The sequence below is a fragment of the Mixophyes fleayi genome, chromosome 3, assembly GCF_038048845.1.
Source record: "Mixophyes fleayi isolate aMixFle1 chromosome 3, aMixFle1.hap1, whole genome shotgun sequence".
Lineage (NCBI taxonomy): Eukaryota > Metazoa > Chordata > Amphibia > Anura > Limnodynastidae > Mixophyes > Mixophyes fleayi.
In genome coordinates, this window is record NC_134404.1 from 12704408 (window position 1) to 12726241 (window position 21834).

The following is a 21834-nucleotide window of genomic DNA, read 5'->3' on the forward strand; positions in this document are numbered from 1 at the left end:
AAAGGATTTTACTACTGCGGACAATGCTCGAACTGCACAAGACTAAGATGCAGGAGCACTAGGCCAATTACAGAGTATCACTCTGAAGTTAGTGGTAAAACATATCAGATCAAGGAATTCATCACCTGCAATAGTAGGCATGTTGTCTATCTACTACAATGTAGTTGTGGCAAACAGTACGTAGGTAGAACCATTAGACTCTTAAAAGAAAGGATTAGAGAACATCTGAGGAACATAACTATTGGGTTTGTGAACCATCATGTGTCCAAGCATTTCAAAGACACACACAACTGTGAATATGAAGGGATGTCATTTATTGGAATTAAGAAAATTAATAAAAATTGGAGAGGAGGGAACTTGACGAAACATCTAAATAAAGAGGAAACAAAGGCTATTTATTATTTGAAGACATTGGCACCTAAAGGTCTCAATATTGAATTTGACCTTTCTCTGTGATGAATTTATAGATTCCTGCCATATTCCACTTGGCTAGATGGGTAAGTGTGCAGTGGGCATGGTACAAGTGGGTAATGGGAATTTAAATTTACAGCCATACCTCTCTGGTTATGCCCAATCCCAGTCGACCTTGGAAGCCAAGCAGAGAGGGCCAGGTAAGTAATGGGATAGGAGACTACCTATGAATACCCGGTGCTGTAGGTTCCTCCCCATCCCTCACGCTTTCCAGTGCTATCTGCACCACACCCAGACCAAAAACAAAAGTGGATTCCAAAGAGGAATCAGATTATAGAACATGGGATCCTCCTCAATGTCATCTTATCCCTGTCAATTACTACACTTGTTCCCTCAATTTTTCATACTTGTTCCCCTAATCTTTAATATGAGCTATCATAATTAGCATGTGCAAAAAATATATATAACATTAAGCCCTTAAGGATCACGGTTATTCCCATATCTTGTCATCTATATATAAAAAATGGTTTCCTTATGCTATTGCAAACAGAATCTGTTTGCAAAAGAATCTCTGTTGTACATCCAATATTATGAGTTATCATAATTAGCATGTGCAAAATATATATACCATTAAGCCCTTAAGGATCACGGTTATTCCCATATCTTCATCTATATATAAAAAATGGTTTCCTTATGCTATTGCAAACAGAATCTGTTTGCAAAAGACTCTCTGTTGTACATCCAATGTTTATATGTCTATAAATTCTTTTCATTTTTGTATTAATATCATTGAAACTTGTGATAATTACAATATGACGATGCACACTGTCAATGCTGCATGTATTTTGAGGATACATATAAGACAGTATAATATCATGCTGACAGAAGTGACTGTTAAAGCATAAATATACCGCATTCATTGTGTGCATATTAAGCTGTATTATACGGAAACAAAGACTGGAGCACTAAAGATCTGGGAACCTATCAGGTTCAACCACAGCATATTTAAATCACAGGACCATAGACGTTCACAATAGCCCTTGAGAAAGTCCGGAGCAGGACGAAACGCGTTGGGACTCCACCCACTATTACCCTATTGGCCCAAATTAATATCCGGAAGTGACGTCAATACCGGAAGTGTGTTTGCGCTCCACAGTGGAACGCATCGACAGCCGCGAACAGCAGCGGCGTGATCACCCGCTGCTGATCTATCTTCCCTTTTTTTCTTCCCCCTTTTTTTCTCCTTTTTCATTATCTTTTTTCGGTTGGGACAAGTTGTTATCAGCAGTTTGACTGCGGGACATTGGGACATACTATTGGATTCACCGCGCAATCTGGACCTACTTTTATTCCAACTACAAACCGCAAGTATCATTTCATATCACATGGACTAACACATTTTATGAGTCTAATCCACTCTGCATAGCTGATGTATTGATGCCAAGCGTGATGGCTACTCCTTTTAATTTGGAAGTTTCCAACCTTCATGGGGACTGTTAAAAACTATATCTTGATATCATACAAGGTTTTATCTCCAGCAGCATGTGTCATTAACCGAAGATACTAGGATTGTGGTTTATGGACGGTTTTGGAAGAGATCATTACTGCCATTCATTGTTATTTACTGTTTAATTATATAAAGGTATACCTGCTAATATATAGTAGGTTGTTAACCTATATGTATAGCAACGTGTAGACCGCACCATTACTGTCATTAATCAAATATTAGTACTGATAATACTTATATCATACTTCCATTGTGATTTTAATTTTATTGTATTTTACTGTATTTTAATAAATGTTTGAAAATAATTATTGACCTTATGACATCAATAGAATATTAGATCTGCACTTTTGATAAATCAATTGATGAGCGCCCAGCATTTAAAATAATAGGGAGAGCCAAAGAACCTAAGTGTCAAGTCTAGTGAGATAATTCCTTTCTTCAAGAGAGGCAACCAACATTAGTGCTGCTTCAAAGGTTACTTCCAATAATCACTTGAGAAAATTCTAAAGGGCAAATGAAACTGTGTATTCAGAACCATTTCTAGTTTGAAAATCACTGCTTCCACCACCATCACCCAATACTAGATGGAGGAGTGTTGGATAGCAAGGAAGGAAACATTAGCACTTGAAAAGACACAGCAAAACAGATCTCCAGGAGGATCATGGTATGTCAATGGCACCAGAGATTAGATGGCCAGAGATACGATCCAGTTATAAAACTCCAAAAATTGTTTTGACACCAAATGACAAATGATCATGACCCACTGGTTATGCAGAAGGGCCGTCATGGTGATCATGATCTTGTTGAAACCCTGATGCTCCTTGATGGAGATTATAGATGTCCAGAATGCCAAGACTTCCCATTCCCACAAATTGAACCACTGTTCTGAACAATTTTATAACAAACAAGGGTGTCAGACCCTATACCCAAGGATTAAGCCCCTTGAACTCTCCCCTGTAGATTCTCAAACACCAGCTGCCCCTATGCTCCCCTCAGATGGCAGCCAGATTCTCTAATCTGGACATACTTTAATGATTTTGATTATCTCCGTAAAATCAATGAACAGTGTTTTAACTGTTTAATTTAGTGATATGATACTATGTACTGTAATATTAGTTTGTAGATACAGTCAGATACTTCATGCCTAGTTACTCAGATATCAGGCATCCAGCGTTGATAGCTTAAGGTCTTGCTGGCAGCAGTAGTACAGTCAAACAGGAATGTCTCTCAGGCACCACCCTCTATTTTTTGTTGACTTGGTACCTCAAGAGGCATTTTTAAATGAGGGGGCTGGAAAGTACTTGTTAGCTTCCTCAAACAGTGTGATTTTAATAGGAAGAGAGGACAAGTACTGGCAGCCAAATGGTTAAACCTGGGTTGAAGTTCCCTTGGAACAATCCAAAATGGTGTTGTCCTGCCAGGTGGCTGGAATTTGTTCCCAGAAAGAAAACCTACAGCAAAGTGCCACATAGTTTTAACCCTGCTCGCAGTAAGATTTATTGTCTTTCACTGGCAACAGCTTCCACATGCCTGTGCATAGGGAAACCTATTCAACAAGTATCATGGAGGTACTTTTACAATACACGTTCTCTCATAGCCATGTTAGGAAGACAATAACAGATGAAAATCATTAAAATAAATTTGCATATTTTATTTATTTTTTAACTTTCTTCTTTATTTATTAGCGGAACTGAAAGCCCAAATCTAGGCTTTAATTTCCAGTGTGTATTCATGAGTTGGCTCACACACGCGTGTAGCTACAGAGACTGGCCCAGTGAGGTGATCATTTAACCTTTATTACTCAGCTTCCCCGGCAATATTTTTGTTGATAAATTAACAGATTTTTATCACCAAGCGGTGATTAAAAAAAAAAATCAGCCGTACGGCCTGAGGGAGGAGCCTCTTGATAAACAGGTCTCACTGTGTTTTATTTCAGTAACACAATTTGCACAAGGAAACCACGTTTTATTCAGCAATTCCTGCAGTATAGTTATAGGGATCAGACATGTTTTCTTGCTCTATATCTCATATTTATACATTTTACTTTTAGTTGTACTTCTTATCACTGCACCACAACCGGGTTACAGGACACTGATAGATGAAGAGCTATTTCTGGTGACTGGAGATGAGGTGGACAATGGTTTTACAATAGGAATACAAATAAAACATGATATAAAGTAACATTAGAAAAGGTTCATTCATCTAAAATGTAAAAATCAGGAAAAAATACAGTTTGAAAAAGTAAAAAGCTCAGAAACGTACTTTTATATATAAAACTCCGACAACTGCGAGAACAATAAGGCAACTGATGACTACAGCAATAATGACACCGGTTGTGGGGCCACTTTTAGGATCTGAGAAAGATAAATACAAAAGAAAAAATATTATTATTATTATTTATTTCTTTATAAGGCACCACAGATCCTGTAGCGCTGGATACAGAAGCAAGTAACAAATAGGTGAGGTAATATAGATAAATAGCACAGATGAGTGTGAGTAATGCTATGGGGACTCACAAAGAGTGCAGCAAAAGGCATGACAGGACGAACTGGAAAGTCAGACAGTAGACAGACATGGGACAATAGGTAGAAAGGACCCTGCCAGCAAGAGCTTACATTCTAGTGGGAGGGGTTGTGAGAGACAATAGAAAACTGATATTCACATGAAGAAAATTTACAAAGATATATCCCCTGATGGCTCACACCGATTCTTCTGTCCTGGCTGGCTGCTATTCAACCAAGACATTACTTTTGGATATCTGCAGACACATGATCCCAATTGCAGCATCCAACTGTGATCTGATTGGTCCTCATGAGTTTAAATGGCAGGAAGGGCTTAGCCTCCCTGCCAGTAATAGCATTCTGCTGTGTGGATTTTGTGAAGCCTGCTAATCTTGTCAATTGTTCCTATTGCTCTCCTGATGCTGGACATTTTTAGCCTAGTCTCTGGAATTCCCTGTCTGCTGCCGGTCTCGACCCTTGGCTACATTACTGATCTCCTTGTCTGCTGCCTGTCTCGACCCTTGGCTACATTACTGATCTCCTTGTCTGCTGCCTGTCTGTACCCTTGGCTACATTACTGATCTCCTTGTCTGCTGCCTGTCTCGACCCTTGGCTACATTACTGATCTCCCTGTCTGCTGCCTGTCTGGACCCTTGGCTACATTACTGATCTCCTTGTCTGCTGCCTGTCTCAACCCTTGGCTACATTACTGATCTCCTTGTCTGCTGCCTGTCTGGACACTTGGCTACATTTATGGAGTCCACTGTCTTGACCTTTGGGTACATTATATGACTGCTGCCTGTCTTAACCCTTTGCTTGTTTCTTTGAAGTTTTCTGCTCACTACTCACCGGTTAACTACCATCTTGGTTTGTTTATGTTAATTTGCTTCCCCTTCCCTGGATCCCGTCCCAGCTGTGATGTCACGAGCAAGTGCAATAAAATAAAGGGGAAAATAACAAATGAGAGAAGTCTTTGGCTGCAGATTTAAGCCAGTGGCGAAAGAGATCCTGACAGACAAAAGTCTCCCTTTATCAGTGCTGTCCCAGCATTACTCATTTAATAAATAGTGGCAAAACAACATTTTTTTATCGATGCACTAAGTGGCTATAAAAAATGATAGTTAACACTGATTTCGGGCTGCACTTGGTGGACAGGCCCACAAAACTAATTTCACCATTAAGATTTACATTTGTGCACATTTCTATTGTGTTGTATGATGTGTACTTGAGATGAAACATATGGGGTAATTTTGGGCTATAATTAGGAACACATAAGTATGGTTAAGGTAGTAATAAAAAATGATGTGTAAAATATAACATGGAAGAATAGTAAGCTTCATAGTTCAAAGCTGTACATATTGAGTTGTCGAACAATATATGTTAGGGAGATAATTTGTAGGACAGATTCACCTATAGAAAATATGGATGTTAGGAATCCAAAGACTAACATAATTAATATAAACACATCACAATAGTGGACATCATCTAAGTTCATAGAAAAAGGTATTTTCCCAGTCTTCCTTATTTCATACCAGTAGTGTTGATAACACTCCATTTCACACTGAGAGTCTCATTCTGGCTGCTGTGATCCACATGACACGAGTATCGCTCCTCCTCACCGGCCGGCACTTCCACGGTGGCTCTGATTTGATAGGTGCCATCAGGATTAGGGAGGATAACTTTGGCCTCATCTAAGGGAACCTCATCTATCTCATTCTTCATCCACTTTACATCTATATCTCGGGGGTAAAACCCGTACACCCAACAGTGAAGCTTTGTGACCTCAGCTGATTTCTGACCTGTAACCTTCACCCCTGGAGAAACTGAGAGGCAAAAAAATAAAGATAATATTTTCTCAATTCCACAGAGAGTTACAATGTACTGATGTGTGGTGGGCGCTGACAATGTACATATCGTATGAGACAAACCATAAAAATTTAGGGTCACCATTTCGGTGATAGAGCTATACTCATAGAGAACATTTTTACATTGCAAGCTTCTATTTGTATTATTTTCTGTCACAAACTAATGAATAAGGGAGGACATGCACAGTTTATACAGTATGTTGCATACGGAAAAGCTGATTTCCTGCAGACCTACCCATGTATGATGTGACTGGCAAACATGTAGAAGTCGTGACAACTACAGATGTAGTAAGTGATAATATAGCACCCCTTACTGTAATGTCCCATGGCACATTCTGACCTAAAGTCACAGTTATGAATGGACATGTAGGGCCTGAGTCATCAAGGAAAATAAGGCAAAAAAGTAAATCTTCTCTTGGACAAACCATGTTACAATGCAAGGGGTCCAAATTAGTTTATTATTTTGCACATAAGTTAAACACTGGGGGCCTGATTCATTAAGGACAGTTAAGTAAAAAATTGAGAAAGTAGTCTCCTGGACAAAACCATGGGCCTGCATTATTAAGGATCTTAAATTAAGAAGTATCTTATTTAAGTCTCCTGGACAAAACCATGTTACAATGCAAGGGGTGAAAACTAGTTTTTATGTTTTGCACATAAGTTAAATACTGACTGTTTTTTTTTCATGTAACACACAAATACTTGATAGCTTATTTGTACATTGAAATTTAAAATTGATATTTGTGATCTCCCACTATAATCCTCTTCCTGGACGCTGAAAAAGCGTTTGATAGGATCTTCTGGGGTTTCATGAAAGCGGCTCTTGAGGCCTTTGGCTTCTCTGGCAACTTCCTCACTGGCGTCCTGGCACTATATTCCTCGCCTTCAGCTAAAGTTTTGATCAACGGGGTACCCTCAAACCCGCTAGCCATCCAAAACGGCACGAGGCTGCCCCCTCTCTCCCCTTATTTTTGCTCTGGTGATTGAGCCATTGGCCTCTCAAATTCGCCATAACCCTAATATTTCTGGTGTGCAGGTGGGGGACATTGACTCTAAAATTTCGCTTTTTGCGGACGACGTCCTGCTTTCACTCTCCCAACCAACGATTTCCCTCCCTAACCTATATAATGTTCTCCAGGCCTATGGTGAAGTATCTAGCTACAAAATAAATTATACAAAATCAGAGGCCCTATTGCTCTATGTCTCCCCCCAGGAGGCCGAAGAGTTACGGTCCTCTTTCAAATTCAAGTGGTAGACTAGGAAAATTAAATATCTGGGAGTCTATCTCACTTCCCGTTATGATCTCCTCTACCAAGAGAATTTCCCACCTCTCTTCTCCAAAACTCAATCTGATTTGGCCTCTTGGAACCGCCTTATTATATCATACCCAAATGGCTGTACCTCTTCCAAACCCTACCAGTTTCTGTCCTTACCACCCTCCTATCCAACATCCAGAAGGCCCTTACTCGGTTTATCTGGAACCATAGGCCTCCGCGGGTATCGGTTGTTGTCCTGGAGAAACCTATCCCCGGGGGTGGTAGGGGCTTACCTGATATTAAGATGTACTACCTGGCCTCCCACTTCTCCCAAATTGTTGCATCAAATGCCCCCTCAGGTTCTATGTCATGGCTTGACCTGGAGGCGGCACATACTGCCCTCCCTGATTTGACCCCCCTTAGGGGCCTGCCCTCTATACATCGCCCCTCGCCTTCTAAACTTCTTCCCACTATTGATTTTGACATTAAGATTTGGGATTCCTACTCCTTCAAACTATAGCTTACATCTGCCCTCTCTCCCCTGACCCCCATCTGGTTTAATCCCATATATCCTCCCGACCTCTCTAGATTGAGACACCATCTCTGGACTCAGGCTGGACTTAAATTTCCATCAGACTTCTCGAAACGAGGCCAGTGGCTGAGCTCCAGTCCCACTCCCCAGACTGGACTCTTAGCCCCTTTGAGTTCTTTCAAATCAGCCACTTTTTACGTTCCCTGCCACCCAAATTTACACTACCTCCCTTCACTCCATTTGAGAACCTATGCAAACTCCACCCCATGTCCAAAGGCATGATATCACAGCTTTATAGTATCTTTCTTGATTCCACTCTTCACCCTCAGCTCCCCCATGAGATTGAATGGGAGAGAGATCTCGGCCCTCCGCCAGATGAGGAGGCCTGGGAGGACATGAGACTGGGGATAGCCAAAAGCTCTATATCGACCAGACTAAAAGAAACATCCTATAAAATTTACTATCGCTGGTATTACACCCCTACTTGACTTCATGCAATGTTCCCTTCCTCGTCGCCTGACTGTTGGCGGGGTTGTGGCCACAGGGGCTCTATGATACATATCTGGTGGACTTGTCCAATCATCACTCCCTTCTGGGACGCGATCCATGGCTTTATCAATACCTTATTTGAGACTCCCATTGCGAAGGACCCTTGGATCTTTCTCCTTTGTTACCCTCCCCCAGACCTTGATAAATTCTCAAAAAAATTGACAGCGAACATCCTCACAGCCGCCAAACCTCTCATTGCCCTCAACTGGAAGCGCAGTCCTTCTCCATCTTTCTCGGCCCTTAAAAAACAAATTTGGAATGTGGCAGCAATGGAGGAGATCACTTACCACTTACATGACAGAGGTTACACCTTCAGCCAAGTTTGGGCTCCATGGCAAATGGCAGCAGGCGCGTTTCCCTCTGACACTTAATTTCCTCTTGGAGGCCCATGTGTGGCGAGTAGGACCCTTCTCCTGCTCTACCAACCTTCGACCTTCTAACACACTTTCATTGCCTTCTCTCTGACCGCATCCTTGTCCATGTTCTGTGGTCTTCCTTGTTCCCTTCCCTCTTTTACCCCCCCTTTTTACACCCCCAGTTCTATTTTGATGTCTGATCTATGAAAGGTACAGCAAGAAATAACATAAAAAAACTGGTCAGTTTACATCTTAAGTTTTTTGTGGATATCCTCCCTGGTTTTCATTACAATGTAAATGTCTTCTGATTTTGTATCTTGTATGCTTTGTATTGCCTGACCATTCAAAATAAAGAATTATAAAAAAAAAAATGATATTTGTGTGCTACATGAAAAAACAGTCAGTATTTAACTTATGTGCAAAACAGAAAACTAGTTTTCACCCCTTGCATTCTAACATGGTTTTGTCCAGGAGACTGAAATAAGATACTTCTTAATTTAAGATCCTTAATGAATCAGGCCCCATGTTACAATGCAAGGGGTGCAAATTAGTTTTCTATTTTGCACATAAATTAAATATTGTTTGTTTTTTCGTGTAGCACAGAAATACTTGATAAATGTTAGGAACCCCACTAGCCGGTACAGCACAACCCGGAGTCTGCTCTGCCAGTCAGGTGTTCACTGGAGCCCCTAGTGGTGGGGACAGACTTGGCCGCAGACTAGCAGAGGGTCGTGAAGTGCGTACCGACTAGGGAGAACCCAGGAAAGCGGAGTAAGTCCAGGCAAGGGTCGAGGGCCGGCAGCAGACATGGAAACCAATACACAATCCGGGGTCAAGGGTCACAGGCACGATAGCTAGGTCCAGATACAGGCAAGAAAGTCAGGGTCACTAGATACACAGGCAGGGTCCAAATCCAGGCAAGGGGTCATACACAGGTAAACAGTCCAACAGGTTTTCACCAATACAAGGCAGGAGCAGGAGCAAGTCAAGCTAACAGCCAAACTGGACGCTATAAGGGGCAGGGAGGCTAAGCCCTCCCTGCCTTATATACAGACTTCGGCCAATCAGGGCTTAGCCCTGTAATACATCACAAGCCATGCCCCTGATATTAATTAGCCCGCAGGCTATTCTAGCGCATGCGCCCGGCTGACTCATTTGCCGGGGCGCACCGCTTGTCACACTCGGCGTCCGGTCGTTGTCTTGGCAACGGTTGGGCCCGAGAACCGGAAGTGACGCCCCGGTCGTCATGGAGACGGCCGGGACGTTCACTAGAACCAGGAAGTGAGTCGCGGCGGTGCCCGAGGCCACAGCGGCTCCTGACAATAGTTTAATTTTTACACTGAAATTTAAGGTTGATCTAGGACATGTCGTTCCGCAATTATAAATCTGACCCGACATTTTAAATTTACCTCCCCCCAATACAACATGGTTTTGCCCAGGTGCAAAGTTACTTATTTTTTTTATGCTTTGCTCTCCTTAATGACTCATGCCCTTACTGTGTATCTTATTTCACTCTTTCAGACCTATCTTGTCTTTTACTCAGCTATACTGACCTGCAGTGCAGCTCCCTCCTTTTCTTTTCTATCTTTCCCTCACTGTCACCTAATTCTGTCTGTGTCCGAATACTTTTTTCTTTCTCTCACTGAACTCTCCTTCCCTCTCTCTATCTCTCTCATTATCTCTGTCTCACCCTGTCACTACTCAATTATGTGGTGTTGCTACAACTCACACACATCCAATGCCTCAGACCACTGCATAATCATCAAAGCAATATATATTGGTAAACATGATGAACATCCAACATATCCATCAATATTAGCATCCAATGCCATTATATAAACAAAGATTCCTACATAGCATCTCATCATGTTTCACTTCAATTACCTATTACATAGAACGTTATCTGTAGGGCCACTAAATCATCACAAAATATCAATAAACATATCTATATATATATATATATATATGGGCAGCACAGTGGCTCAGTAGTTAGCACTTCTGCCTCACAGCACTGGGGTCATGAGTTCGGTTCCCGACCATGGCCTTATCTGTGTGGAGTTTGAATGTTATCTGCATGTTTGCGTGGGTTTCCTCCGGGTGCTCCAGTTTCCTCCCACACTCCAAAAGCATACTGGTAGGTAAATTGGCTGCTTACAATTTGACCCTAGTCTGTCTGTGTGTGTGTATATTAGGGAATTTACACTGTAAGCCCCAATGGGGCAGGGACTGATGTGAATAAGTTCTCTGTACAGCGCTGCTGAATTAGTGGCGCTATATAAATAAGTGGTGATGATGGTGATGATGAAAGAACATACACCATGTATATTACATGCTCATATAAATGAAGTAGAGCCTGATTCATCTTCTTATGTTATGTTTCAGTTGGGGATTCTCACCTCTCTCTCTATTAGGATGGACAACACACTGTTTCAAAAAGAAGCCAAGATGAGTGCTAGCCAATGAACCTCCCTACTAGACTACCGCAGATATAAATGCATGATAATAAGTAAAATAAATGTAATACGAGTATAAAGATATTAAGTATGTTGTGTGGTGTCACCTCTCTTCTGCTGATAATATCTCATATTGTTACAACAGGGAATACATGACATTGTAATGTAATGTAATGGAACAAATGATGAACTAATCAGTATAACTGGAGGGAATGTATGATGTTCTGTAATCTAACTGTAATACAAGCAGTGCCGTAACTAGACCTTTCAGTGCCCTGGGCGAGACAGGGCACCGTCGCCCCCCATCTAAGTGAGAGTGACATTTGCCAAGTGGTTGTGGCCAACCTAATGTGGGGGTGTTTTTAGCACTTTACTGAAAAAATTCTGGTACACATATTTGCAAATGCATGAAAAGCCAAATGCATGTATATATATTTATATCTATATAGATATATGGCACTGGGTTAAATATCAGTGGCACCACATGTCAAACACAGTGGTTAACTAGTATTTGCACTTGCAGTCTGTGGTTTCCTTAGAGGACCATACATTTACCCCAGTCCATGCTTTTACCCCAGAACGCACATGCGTTCCACTGCTTTTGATGCCCGGAATAAATTGTTGCTTGTAGGGAAGCTGGATTAGAGTTTTGGTTCGTCTGGGCACAGAGGCAGGTATCGGGCGGCCACGCCCCCTTTGGCTTGCGCCCTGGGCGACGGCACCACCCGCACCAGCCTAGTTACGGCTGTGAATACAAGTATATAGATACTGGGGCTAATGCATATTGAAATGTATGCCAGTTTGTATAACGTACCTTCCTGTGCATGCCCAGAAAGTGGGCACACAAATATGTACCTATGTTGCTGCTGATGATCATAAACCAGGCACCTATGTTGCTGATGAATCTCAAGATGTGTACAGCTCTGCATATAGGTGGAAATACACTTGTTTTTCCATGCTCTTTTTTAACAGTAATTTATTCCCATTTTGTGGCCAACTCTGCATTAACCCCACTGTGTATATAGTATGTAGTTACCTCTCTTCTCCAGATCATCTCTCCCACAGTCAATTAATTTCTTCAAATCCTTGATACAGCTAGTCTCCAGATAAATCTTCACTCTAGTCCCATATTGTACAGTTGGGCTGTTCCATATCTGTGCAATGTACTGAGCCTCAGGTATGGAGCCAATAAAATCCCAACTCTTTGTGTCCAGGTGCATTGCGTCTGTCCCGTTACACCCGATATAAAAATACCTTGCGATACTGCCATCATCCGTCAGCTCACAGTAACGCATCGCCTGGTAAGAATGGGACCCTGTGCACAGGACAGAATCATGTTACAGAGGAGCAGAGCATGTGGTGTCATGTGTGCAGCATTGTGTGTCACATACACAATATAATATACAGTATGTGTGTGTCATCACATATGTAAGATGTTACAGAACAATTATGGAGTTTTCAGTTACTATAAGTGATCAGAAACCAGGTTCTTCTTCAACTTTGGATAAACTATAACGCCCAGCATGACCTGGGAGCCCCTTGGTCTTTAATGCAAAGAGAATTATCTTCTGCACCAGAATCCCTTAATTAATTTTATATAACGTATAATTGCAACAGAATGGTCCAAATAAGATAGTGGTGTCTAACTTGTAGTAGAATAATATTCTTACAAAAGTGTTGCTTTCTGTAGTATGGATTCGTAGTATACTGAGGAAAAAAAAGGAGAGAGAAAGAAATACTAACTGGGGAAGGCACACCTCATATGTGTAGTCAGTAGTAATTGTTATAAGGATAAGTATATTCCAAAATTCTTTCTCAGGATGACCTAATCTACAGAAGAGGAGGGGGAGATAGTGTAGAGCACTGGAAAGTAAAACAAGAAAATAACAAGCAACTTTGAACCTTTGCAAAACCATGTTACAATGCAAGGGGTGCAAATTAGTTTATTATTTTGCACATAAGGAAAATACTGGCTGATTTTTCATGTAGCACACAAATACTTGATAGCTTTATTTGTACATTGACATTAAAAGTTGATCTAGTACATGCCCTACCCAACTATAAATCTGTCCCCACATTTTAAATTTACCTCCCACTCCAGTACAACATGGCTTTGCCAAGGTCCATAGTTGCTAATTTGTTTTGTCAAGGTCCAAAGGTTCTCATTTTTTTTTGCCAATGTCCAAAGGTTCTTATATATTTGCTTTACTTTCCTTAATGGATCTATTATTATTAAGTCACAATTAAGGAGTATAAAATAACAAAGACATTAATATAACTTTATGTTTAAGTTCATCTATGACCTTATTCTCAGTAAAATATACAAATACATCCATGAAATGTATAAACATTATAAAACAATATAAACCACTGCCGATAGATATAGGCAAACACTAGAAAAAGTGTGTTGCTACTAGAGATGGGCGGGCTCGGTTCCCTGAGAACCAAACCCACCCAAACTACAGGTATCCGAGTACCAAGCCGAGCAGGCTCGGTACTCTCCCTCCGATTCGGAATTGAAAATGAGGCAAAACGTCATCATGACGTCCCCGGATCTCGGAGCTCGGTTCTCGCGATGTTTCAAATGAATAAATATCCACCTCCACAGTAATCCAGCGCCATTTGACAGAGGGAGAGAGAAGGGTTAGGTGCAGGATTAGAGCAGAGAGAGAACAGTTATTACAGCAGTTATAACAGCAGGAAGAGAGCAGTTATTAGAGCAGGAATAGAGGAGGCATTTTTCCAAACATTACAAACTGTTTGGAGTGTCATATTCCCTCCTAAAGAAACTATTTTCTGCCTGCAGAAATTGTAATATACCAGCACAATTTCTTTCTGAATTTGCACTACAAGTGCTTGGGGTGTGACATTTTCCCCACTGCCCAAAAATCTATTTTCTGGTGTTGAAATTATTATATACCAGCACTATATATTTCTGAATTTGCACTACAAGTGATTGGGGTGTGACATATTTCTCTGTTCCAAATAATTAATTTTCTGGTGTTGAAATTATTATATACTAGCAATATATATTTCTGAATTTGCACTACAAGTGCTTGGGGTCTCATTAAAATGGATTCACAACAGTCCACATATGAGCAGGATCAGCAAGCAGCTTCTGCCACCAGTCCTGATGGTAGTCTTCCCTGTACGTCATCTGGTAAAGCTTATGAAAAACTACATAGTCTTTTTAAGTCAGGGAAAAAAACAAACAAAAAAAAACCCTTTTACCATGTTGAAGAGAAAAAGAACTGTAACTGATGAAAAGTTAATTGCCGAGAAAAAAAAAATTCCAACATGCCATTCTACACACGCAGTGTTAAAGAAAGAATGAGGCCTTCGCCTTTCTCTATTAGTGCGAGATCTAAAAATGTTACTGAGCCTTCTTCTTGTAAGGTCACTCGTGACCAATCAAGACCAAGTAATTCGGAGTCCAAAAGCGGTGCACAACTACTGTTACGTGTGAAAGCCGAGCTGCAAGAAAACAGTAAGGCAATAGAAGAAAATGTATGCTCAGAATCAGAAATGACACCAATCCCTGAGGAGAGTCCATCCACGAGTGGTATGTGTAATCGTGACCATTCTGATAGTGTAGCCATAAAGAAGTGCCATTTCGGCATTTCTGCTGTTGTGTGCCTGAACAGCCCGAGTGTAGCTGGTGATACACCATGTGAGGATGACACTTTGGAATTAGAAGGGTATGAGGGGAAGATTTGTGTAGCCGATGAGGACTCTAATGAGGATGTTGATGAGGATGAGGTTGTTTGTGTAAGTCCTGCACCAGTGGCAGCAGCGTGGCACCAGTGGCAGCAGTTCTGACACGTGAGGTTCTGGCACCAATTTGCACTTTCCAAACACAAGCAGGGATGATGCAGGTGGCAGACCACAACAGTTTGTCATCTGGGCTGGTTTGAAAGATTTTACCCAAAAATGTGTGACCTTGCCCATAACTCCATCCAATCCTACTATTAACATGCAAAGGATGGTGGAGAATAAGTGTAGGGTGTAATCTAGACCAAAACAGAAAATCTTTGGGCATTTCTATTTATAAAACAGTCTTTGCAGGCTGCTTCTTTTTCTATTTAACATTAAGTGTAGGGTGTAATATACACCCAAAGACGATGGCTCCATTGCCAATAGACAAAGATGGAGAGGAAGACAAGCAGGCTTATCTGTAGAATTTGGTATTTATCTGTAGAATTTGCAGGCAAGTGTTACATTACATTGAATAAATAAGACACATAGGGGGAGAAGGAGAAGGAGAAGAGGGAGACAGAATCATGAATCATCTTTCTCTTACTCAGGACTGTCAATTGTGTTATAGTCTCTTAGTAGGCTGTGGATCAGCCTGCGAAAGTCCTGGATTGTCACCTTCTCCCTTTTCAAGATGAGGCGATTCCTGGCAAGCCAAATAGTGTCTTTAAAGCATTTCATTAGGCTCCAGGCCTCCTGGATTGCCCCAATGATGTGGGTCCCAGGAAATATTCCATAAAATACTGAATGGTATGAAAGGCAAGTTCTGGGCACACTGTCCTTATGTTCATGTTCCAAGGCAACAGTGCCTGTGCAGTGGGGCAGTCCCAAAAAAACCACTGTGCTGTTTTCCTTTTGCTGATGCAGAAGGGGCAGTGGACATATTGGCTCAGGTTACGGGAGTGCATGAATGTCCTGAGAGGCAGACATCCCTGGATAGCTATCCATGCAATGTCTTTGTGTCTAGTAGTCAGTCACTTAGAGGCCACATTCTTCCACACGGGTTTTGTTGTGTTTGTAATCAGCACTTTACATAATAGGTACCTAACTAGATTATAAGTTTGTGGGAATTGGGGCTGATTCGAAGCTCTCTGATGAACTGGCTTTTTGCTATGAATTTCAATGGCTCTTCTTAGTGCATTATCTGGCACCCTGGATTGGTGTGTGTCTGAAAAAAGAACACATCCCAGGGGGGTCAGCACTTGTTGACATTTATTAGCTATAGAATTACCTCACTTATCCAAGAAACAGGTGGAGCACTAAATTATGTTATTTTAGCGGAAAAAATTGAATTTTTTAACAAATTGCAAAACAAAACCAAACAAAAACAAAACCAAATCCAAAACACGCAAGGGCGGTTTTGCCAAAACCAAAACACGAAGGTAATCCAGATCCAAAACCAAATCCAAAACACGGGGGTCTGTGAGCATCTCTAGTTGCTACTTGTCAGGGTATCCAGCCATTGAACTGTTTTTATTGTCCTTCACTAATAACTATAAGAATTTACTGACAGCATTTTTCCTTACACAACCATATACACATTTCTAAAGGGCTTTTGTGAATGATTTAATGTATTATTATTATTGTGACTGAATCACTTATAAGTTACTTATGGTATAAATTTATTTAAAGAAAATAGCACAGGGAGCTTATTTATATAATTGCAAATGCACTTATTTTTGATATTGTGTATATTTTGGTAAGGGAAATCTTTATTTCTGAGACCATGGAAGAAACTCGTTTGTTTTAACCTTGCTAGAGGAAATGCATGATTTCTGAGGTATATATCTGATACAATAAGCCTTTGTGGAGGAAGTGTTTTGTGTATTGTGATGTGGGGAAATGATTTGTTTGGGGATTTGTGACTTTCTTTGGGAATGTGTACTCTGCAGCTGTTTGAAGAAAGGACCCATGTTAATCCCATGTTAATTAGACCTTTTGATATGTGGGGGTCCAGCACCTGAAGGCACAGGAAGGTTTGATTGAGACTTGCTACTAGATTTTCTGTGTCTAAACACAAGATCAGGAAATCATAGCAAGTTTTAGAATATCACAGATAAGTGTAAATATTGTTAGCTTTGCATTGCAGTTAAATCCATGTTTGGGTAAACAAATTGCATCCTGATTCTAAAAATAGCTCATACGTCAAGGGGCTGGTTTACCCTGTGAAACTAGGTCCAAATCTGTATAAGAAGCACTGACTTGTATTGAAAATTGTTCTTCTCATTCCATCTGACCTGCTCCCCGGTAACTTTAACCAGGGTCATCACTTGCTTCAAAGACCTACTTGGAAACTTTTCTATTCCTGTGACCTACAGATTAGGCCCAAAATCTAATCCGTTCAAGGCTGTTTCTGAGGTTTGGACACGGCATCCAGTACCACCACTCTGCCCGCTACCCAGCAGCTCCAGCCAGCGGATCCATCCACAGTAACCCTGACCCATAGGAAGAGGTCAGGAGTACTAGCCCAGATACACCAGTAATGGGGTACATTACGAGCGTCAGTTTTCCAGAAGAAACCCGGTTTTGGATGCCGGTAAAGGAGTCCAGTGGTGGCAGCATTTGTAAGCCTTTTCAAACTCCTTACCACCACTTACAAGGCTCTCTCTCAGTCTACGGCCCCTTATATCTCTAACCTCCTCTCCATTCACACTCCTGCCCGCTCCCTACGCTCAGCTAATGACCGCCGCCTCTCCTCCACTCTTATCACCACTTCCCACTCCAGAATCCAAGACTTCTCCCGTGCTGCCCCCCTTCACTGGAACGAACTTCCTTTGCTCCATCCGTCTCTCTCCTAATCTGTGCTCCTTCAAACGAGCACTCAAAACTCACCTGTTCCTCAAAGCGTACCAACCTTCTACCTAACCCCCATCTCCTCCTAACGTTCTATCCTCTCTCCTCCCGGTCCTTCTCCCCACACTTCAACTTCCTTCAGTTGTGTCTGTTTCGTTTCACCCACCCTTAGGATGTAAGCTTGAATGAGCAGGGCCTTCTTCCCTCTTGTCTCCACACCCGTTCTACTCCTCCTCTACTGCATTAACCTGCCTGGAGTTTCTGAAGCATTGGTATTTTTGTTTATCGTTCTGTACTGTCTCACCCAGTATAGTCTACTGTTTGCTTTGTGTACGACGCTGCGGAAATCTTGTGGCGCCTAACAAATAAATAATAATAATAATAATAATAATAATAATAATAAGCCCCTCCTACTGCAGTGAGAGGGCTCATTTGGGATAATGAAAGGGAATGGTGGCAAAGTAAGCCCAGCCGGTTCACAGCAAAAACAGATAGGGTGGCATAGGCGGTCCATCCTGTCACAATTATTAATATCATTATTATTTATTTATAAGACACCACAGATTCCACAGTGCCAGATACAGAAGCAAATAACAAATAGATGATGTAATACACATAAGTAGCACAGATGATTGTGAGTAATGCTATGAGCACAAACGCAGAGTGCAGCAAAATACATGACAGGATGTACGATGGAGTCAGACAGTAGACTACATAGGACAATAGGTAGAGAAGAACCTGCCTGTGAGAGCTTACATTCTAGAGAGAGGGGTGGTGAGAGACCGTAGGACCAACCAGGAAAATGTACAAGTAAAACACTCAGGGGTATATTTCCTAAACTGTGGGTTTCAAAAAGTGGAGTTGTTGCCTATAGCAATCATTCAGATTCTAGCTGTCATTTTGTAGAATGTACTAAATAAATGATAACTAGAATCTGATTGGTTGCTGTAGGCAACAAACCCACTTTTTCAACACCGCAGTTTAGTAAATATACCTCTCAGTGTGACGAAATGGGGGGGGATCACATCCATTTGCTGATAGAACACTTGGCTAACCCACCAACATCTGTCGCTAGATTGTCAAAGGCCAGGTGGCCCATTGTTCCCCCAGATGGGAACTAGGCTATATAACTAGGACTATCTGTAATGATTTGGATTATCTGTGTAAAATTGATGAACACTCTGCTAAGTGTTTAATCTTCCATAATGTTTAGAATAACTGCATTGGCAATGTGATTTAAGGTCATGCTGGAAGTATTAGTGCAGCCATTCACTACCCCCTCCCTTTTGCTGACATATCCTGGAGGGGGCAGCTTTTCTGTTTTCCACAGACTGTAAGTGCAACTGGAGAAGTTGTTATTTCTACAGGAACTCTCAAATGAGGGGGCTGGGAGGTATTTGTCAGCTGCACATAGTGGGTGAGGATAGGATTCAAAAGTCACTGGGTGAGATCCATGATATCACTGTCTGGTCACATAACTGGAATTCCTTAGTTCCCAGAAGTAAGGGCCCTCAGGGAGGGGTGTAAACTGTTTGCAGACTCTTGGACTAGAGGATTTCACCTCATCTAGCACAGAGGAAAAGAACATTCCTTGACCAGCACCTGTGACTGTGATATTGTGTGCTCCCACCAAGAGCTGGGAGATGTAGATCCAGTACCCACCTTGCTTACAGTATGCTGAACAACTGTCGATTAGATTAATGGACTTTTTCTGTGCTTGACCCTAACAGCTAGAAATTACTTACTGGTCCCAGCCCACAAAAACAAAATACAAGTGCGATGGGTCAGACCCTTTGTGGTACAATAACATAGTATTTGCATGACTATAAATAAAATGCTCAGCAGTTGATGTCATAAATTCCGGTGGTAATCATTTTTACAATTACCACCATTTCCACACGCAGAATTCCTGCAAAAGAAAAATGAAAGACTGAAAAAACAAAAGAAAATTAAACATACTTACCTTCAATCCGACGCTGGAGATGGAAACAGGCAATGTTTCCGCTACAACAAAGCGGCAACATTGCCGCTTTAAATTTAGATTGACAGAAGTTGCCATAACGTCAAATTGCATTGCCGCACAGTTCTTTCATCGGAATACCTTGCTGTCAGCATGCTGTTTCCATCGGTCATCTCCAGCGTCGGATTGAAGGTAAGTCTATTTCTTTTTCTTTCGATTTTTTAGTCTTTCGGGGTTTTTTTGCATGAATTCTGCGTGTCGGAATTCGCACTATAGTTATATCGTACCCAACCCATAAATTCTACCCCCTTCTCTTATCTTAAATAAACACTGCTAAAAACAATGGACACAACACATATGTATGACAAATAAACAGTATATCAGTATCCGAAAATATACTGTATGGTCGGGGGAGAACACTTTAAGCAGATCTGCACAGGCTCTAGGCCAATCCAGATGGCCAATCGCGGGTCACTTAACTCTGGACATCAATAAACCTGACCACAATTTTACCTGGGTGCACCTTTAGCTTTATCCTTAAATTGTGACAACTCATCCCAGGCATTCCAGAACCTGCATCCCCTTCGGGCTGACGGACGCAATCAACAAGCCTGCCCACAGCGGAGGTTCTTCCACCAAAAATTAAGCCAAGAAGAACCAAAACTGTTAATTGCACACAGAGCAGCACAACAAAACAACACAGATGAGGTGCAGGGTTCGGTTCCCTGCGATCCGAACCCACCCGAACTTTACCTATCCGAGTACCGAGCTGAGCAGGCTCGGTACTCTCCCACCCGTTCGGAATCTAAATCGAGGCAAAACGTCATTGTGACGTCGTCGGATCTCGGGGCTCGGCTCTCGCGATATTTGAAATGCATAAATACCCGCCTCCAAAGCAATCCATCGCCATTTGACAGGAAGAGAGCAGGGTTAGGTCACAGGCTGTATTAGAGCAGGGACAGAGCAATAATTGTATACTTTATTCTTTCAATTATTATTGCAATTTGATACCAATTCTATTAGCAATTGTTAGAGGAGGATAGAGGAGGCTTTTTTTCAATATTTTGCATTACAAGTGCTTTGGGGTGTCCCATATTCCCCAGTGTGAAACACTAATTTTTCTGGCTGCCAAAAGTCATATTTAGCAGCAGTATCTCATACAATAGTTTGCACTACAAGTGCTTTGGGGTGTCCCATATTCCCCAGTGTGAAACACTAATTGTTCTGGCTGCCAAAAGTCATATTTAGCAGCAGTATCTAATACAATATTTTGCACTACAAGTGCTTTGGGCTCATTGAAATGGATTCAAAGCAGTCCATATATAAGCATGATCAGCAAGCAGGTGCTGGCACCAGTCCTGATGGTAGTGTTCCAAGTACATCATCTAGTAACGCCTATGCAAAAGTACATAGTCTTTTTAAATCAAGGAAAAAAACACACACCAAAATAAAATTTACCGTGTTGAAGTGAAAAAGAAGTGTAACTGGCGAAAAGTTAACTGCAGAGAAAAAAAAATTGCCAACATGCCGTTCTACACACGTAGTGGCAAAGAAAGAATGAGGTCTTCGCCTTTCTCTATTAGTGGCAGATCTAAAAATGTTACTGAGCCTTCTTCTTGTACGGTCACTCGTGACCAAGCAAGACCAAGTAATTTGGAGTCTAAAAGTGGTGCACAACTACTGTTACCTGTGAAAGCCAAGCTGCAAGAAAAGAGTAAGGCATTAGAGGATAATGTATGCTCTGAATCAGAAATGACACCAATCCCTGTGGAGAGTCCATCCACAAGTGGTATGTGTAATGGTGACCATTCTGATAGTGTACCCATAAAAAAGAGCCCTTTCGGCATTTCTGCTGATGTGTGCCTGAACTGCCCGAGTGTAGCCGGTGATACACCAAG

At 41.5% G+C, this 21834-nt stretch overlaps 1 protein-coding gene and 1 pseudogene across 1 annotated transcript in view; one reads left to right on the forward strand and one right to left on the reverse strand.

Annotated features, from left to right (window-relative positions):
- LOC142143338 (major histocompatibility complex class I-related protein 1-like) overlaps positions 1–21834 on the reverse strand; it is a 719063-nt gene that overhangs the window by 648573 nt on the left and 48656 nt on the right. The window lies entirely within an intron of this gene.
- On the forward strand, positions 543–660 carry LOC142146493 (5S ribosomal RNA; annotated as a pseudogene).